The sequence below is a fragment of the Grampus griseus genome (genome assembly GCF_964374135.1).
Source record: "Grampus griseus genome assembly, chromosome: 5".
Taxonomy (NCBI): domain Eukaryota; kingdom Metazoa; phylum Chordata; class Mammalia; order Artiodactyla; family Delphinidae; genus Grampus; species Grampus griseus.
Genome location: NC_138998.1, coordinates 66,183,747 through 66,189,379, shown reverse-complemented (window position 1 = coordinate 66,189,379; position 5,633 = coordinate 66,183,747).

Sequence of the window (5,633 nt, the reverse complement as noted above, 5' to 3'; positions counted from 1 at the left end):
TCCTTGCACTGGGATTTAGAATACGATTTAGCAATCTGCTAAACTTTCTACAAATTCTGTTGCAAAGCAAGAACTTAGAATATTGCTCAAAATCTGGTAGTTGAGGCATTAGAAGAAACATTCCTCCTAGAATTTCAGTATGTCTGAGCATCAGAGAGGCAAGCCTGGTAAAAACTAAAATGGAGGCAAAAAACAACATAAGACTTTATATTTATTTACAGGTACTGGTTATATATAGTCAAGAGATACTCTGTACTTCTTTTGTAAAACCACTCTTGGTGCTTTCTACTTTTTACAGAGCAATATTATAAAAGACTACAAGATGTAGTGAAAAGAGCACTGATTGAATTTATGTTATCAGAGAAACTGAGCCATTGTTCCATCATTAATTATCCATGTGACTTTGGGTAAGTCACTTCTCTGATCTCAGTATTTTCATGTCTAAAATGGCATTAATGCATGTCATGTCAACATTACAAGGTTATTATAAATTTCAAATGATATACTCAGTATGAAAGGTTATTGTAACTAATTAATTCTATGCGCATATAATCATTTCATAGTAGACCCAACAGAGTTTCCTTTGGTGACCTTGGAGAGTTGTAGAGTTGCTTCTGAGCGGGTCACTTTCTCTTTTCTTTCTTTTTTTGATAGAGATACATGTGTAAATCTTGAGAGAAAATTCTTTTGATAACATTTATCATAGGATACAATGGTACAATGAAATAAGTCTGAGGAAAATAACATTTATATTTTTATCCTCGGACAAGCCTGATATATTTTATTATAGTTAGTCACAATTTGTTTACTAATGTATAATGAAATATTATACAGTCACTTAAAAGTCATGTTTGCAAAGAATGTTTATAGGCATGTTCATGGTGATAAATGGGAAACAGGCAGCATGTAAATTGTATATATAATATTATGTCTATACTATAAGATACATGAAAAATTAATTTGACAAGTGTTTTTGAGCACTTACTATAAACAATGGTGAAATTTTCTCAGTCTTGGCTCATAAATATAACTTTTGGATGAAAAATATTATATAGTCATACCACAATTTGCTTGACCAGTCTCTCCTTAACGGCTGTTTTGATTGCTAGCGTTTATTGTTGTTACTTTAGGGTGAGATCTCTACAAAAATCCTCACTCCCCAGAGGATCTTCTCTGGGTCCTCTGAGCCTATACCTCACAATAAGCAATAAGTAATGCTGCAAAATGAGTGTGTGTGTGAAAAAAATATGATCTATTGCTTGGTATTCGAAAATTATAAAGTTATTTTTAGTTAATAGAGTAAGCATCTCTATAAATAGCCTGAGATGATGGAACAAAGAGCATTAGTTTAAAACGTAAGCCACTCTGTTGAGATTGTGCCTAGAGGGGTGAAATGTGAAGAGGGGTGGAATGATCTCAAGAACCTACAGAGAGAATAGAACCCTAATCTCTAACAGAGAAAGTCCACCTGGTAAAACCTAGAGCTTAGTGTCTTGTTAGCACTTGTCACATCAATGCTCTACTGAACTGAATGGATAAAAACTTTGACCAAACTACTCCAAAATGGGGCAGTTTCATAGAAGATTATCCTCCTTGAAACTCTTTGAGGAGCACAGCTTTTGTTTGTTTGTTTGTTTCTGTTCAGCTGCCTATGAGCTGTAAGCCTCCCTAGACCAGTCTTGTCACCCACAGGGAACTCCTTTCTTTGTCAGTTTAAAGACAGGTCACAGAATAGTTGAATGTCTTTCCTTTCTTTTGTCCTCCCTTTGTTGTAGGAGGAGCAAACAATTGAGTTCCTAAATAGATTAGGAGGTAAAGTTTGTGCACAAAAAGGAAAGTGAAGGAATCTTAATTACCATCATTTTCAATTCAAGTTCTATATATGGTTCCATGAAAAAAAAATTATTCAGTAACCTTTCTTATACTTAGATATTTACCTGTATATTTGATAAGATTCTCTAGAAGATTCTAGGAATTGAAAATTCTAGGTCATAGGGTATGATCATTCTAAAGCTCCTTGAACATGTTATGGAGTTGTTTTCCTAAAAGATTACACCAATTCATATTCCCATCGAAGTGAATAAAGTGCTCATTTGACCTTACCTGTAACAGAAGTTAACTGTGTCAATTCATAAGCAGGAATCAAAAAAAGAAAAAAAAAGTTTTCTTGTTTTCTTCAAACCCTTTTTTACAACCAGCGCAGTTTTGTCAATTTCTCTTTTTACCATTAAGTATGAAGTTACTTTCTATTTCCATTGGAAATTACCCTTCATCAAGTTAAAGAAAGTGTCTTCTATTTCTAATTTGAGGAGAGTTTTTATAATGAATGGGTATTGTCAATGTTATATCTGTATCTATTTAATGATAATATTTTCTCATTTATTCTTTTTATATTATGAATTTGATTGATTAAATGTGTAATCTTCAATTTTGCATCCCTGGGAAAAACCCCATTTGATGTAGTTTTTACATATTGCTTGGTTTAAGTTGCTAATATTTTGCTAAGAATTTTTGCATCTGTATTTCTGAAGAAGACTGGTCTTCCAGATTCTTCTTCTTTTTTTTTTTTTTCCTTTTTTTCCTTTCCTTTTTTTTCCCTTTCCTTTGTTTTTTTTTTTTTTTTTTCCCTTTCCTTTTTGATAGTGTTTTAGTCTGGTTTTGGTATTAGTGTAATGTTGACTTCATAAAATGAGTAGGCAAATATTTCCTCCTTTTTATGAAAAAATTTGTATAAGACTTTTAAAAATAGTGAAGCCATAAGGACTAGGGTTTTACATGGATGAAACTTTCAAATTACTATTTCAATTTCTCTAATAGATATAAGGCTATTCATATTTTCTCTTTCTTTTGTGTTGGTTTCAATAATTTGTATCATTCTAAAAAGTTGTACATGTCATCAACTGACAGAACAAGGGAATATACTAACCAGTGAATATATAATATGTATAAGTATTTCTATTTGTAAACAACTATATGTATAATTTAAGCTAAACTTGAGTTCATACTGATGTCTCCAAATATAATCAGTTAAAACATAGATAACGGAAAGCATATGAGGAACCCTGAACCAAGATGGCGGAGTAGAAGGACGTGCTCCCACTCCTTCTTGTGAGAACACCAGAATCACAACTAGCTGCTGGACAATCATCAACAGGAAGACACTGGAACTCACCAAAAAAATAACCCGCATCCGAAGACAAAGGAGAAGCCACAATGAGACGGTAGGAGGGGTGCAATCACAGTGAAATCAAATCCCATAACTGCTGGGTGGGTGACTCACAGACTGGAGAACACTTATACCACAGAATTCCACCCACTGGAGTGAAGATTCTGAGCCCCACGTCAGGCCTCCCAACCTGGGGGTCCGGCAACATGAGGAGGAATTCCTAGAGAATCAGACTTTGAAGTCTAGTGGGATTTGATTGCAGGACTTTGACAGGACTGGGGGAAAGAGAAACTCCACTCTTGGAGGGCACACACAAAGTAGTGTGCACATTGAGACCCAGGGGAAGGAGCAGTGACACCAGGGGAGACTGAACCAGACCTACCTGCTAGTGTTGGAGGGTCTCCTGCAGAGACGGGGGGGTGGCTGTGGCTCACCATGGGGACAAGGACACTGGCAGAAGTTCTGGGAAGTACTCCTTATCTTGAGCCCCCCCAGAGTCTGCCATTAGCCCCACCAAAGAGCCCAGGTAGCCTCAGTGTTGGGTTGTCTCAGACCAAACAACCAACAGGGAGGGAACCCAGCCCCACCCATCAGCAGTCAAGCGGATTAAAGTTTTACTGAGCTCTGCCCACCAGAGCAACAGTCAGTTTTACCCACCACCAGTCCCTCCTATCAGGAAAATTGCACAAGCCTCTTAGATAGCCTCCTCCACCAGAAGGCAGACAGCAGAAGCAAGAACTACAATCCTGCAACCTGTGGAAGAAAAACCATATTCACAGAAAGATAGACAAGATGAAAAGGCAGAGGGCTATGAACCAGATGAAGGAACAAGATAAAACCCCAGAAAAACAACTAAATGAAGTGGAGATAGGCAACCTTCCAGTAAAAGAATTCATAATAATGATAGTGAAGATGGTCCAGGACCTCGGAAAAAGAATGGAGGCAAAGATGAAGAACATGCAAGAAATGCTTAACAAAGCCCTAGAAGAATTAAAGAACAAACAAACAAAGATGAACAATACAATAACTAAAATGTAAACTACACTAAAAGGAATCAACAGCAGAATAACTGAGGCAGAAGAACGGATAAGTGACCTGGAAGATAGAATGGTGGAAATCACTGCTGCAGAACAGAATAAAGAAAAAAGAATGAAAAGAAATGAAGACAGCCCAAGAGGCCTCTGGAACAACATTAAAGGCAACAACATTCGCATTATAGAGGTCCCAGAAAGAGAAGAGAAAGAGAAAAGACTCGAGAGAAAATTTGAAGAGATTATAGGCAAAAGCTTCCCTAACATGGGAAAGGAAATAGCCACCCAAGTCCAGGAACGGCAGCAAGTCCTATACAGGATATGCCCAAGGAGAAACACTCTGAGACACATAGTAATCAAATTGGCAAAAATTAAAGACAAAGAAAAATTATTGAAAGCAGCAAGGGAAAATGACAAATAACATGCAAGGGAACTCCCATGAGGTTAACAGCTGATTTCTCAGCAGAAACTCTACAAGTCAGAAGGGAGTGGCATGATATACTTAAAGTGATGAAAGAGAAGAACCTACAACCAAGATTACTCTACCCAGCAAGGATCTCATTCAGATTTGATGGAGAAATCAAGAGCTTTACAGACAAGCAAAACCTAAGAGAATCCAGCACCACCAAACCAGCTCTACAACAAATGCTAAAGGAACTTCTCTAAGTGGGAAACACAAGAGAAGAAAAGGACCTACAAAAACAAACCCAAAACAATTAATAAAATGGTCATAGAAACATACCTATTGATAATTACCTTAAACGTGAATGGATTAAATGCTCCAACCAAAATACACAGGCTTGCTGAATGGATACAAAATCAAGACCCATATATATGCTGTCTACCAGAGTCCTGCTTCAGAAACAGGGACACATACAGACTGAAAGTGAGGGAAAGGAAAAAGATATTCCATGCAAATGGAAATCAAAAGAAAGCTGTAGTAGCAGTACTCATATCAAATAAAATAGACATTAAAATAAAGAATGTTACAAGAGACAAGGAAGGACACTACATAATGATCAAGGAATCAATCCAAGAAGAAGATATAAAAATTGTAAATATATATTCACCCAACATAGGAGCATCTCAATACATAAGGCAACTGCTAACAGCTATAAAAGAGGAAATTGACAGTAACACAGTAATAGTGGGGGATTTAACACCTCACTTATACCAATGGACAGATCATCCAAAATGAAAATAAATAGGGAACTGGAAGCTTTAAATGACACAATAGACCAGATAGATTTAGTTGATATTTATAGGACATTCCATCCAAAAACAGCAGATTCTTCTCAAGTGTGCACAGGACATTCTACAGGATAGATCACATCTTGGGTCACAAATCAAGCCTCAGTAAATTTAAGAAAACTGAAATCATATCAAGCATCTTTTCTGACCACAACACTATGACATTAGAAATTAATTACAGGGGA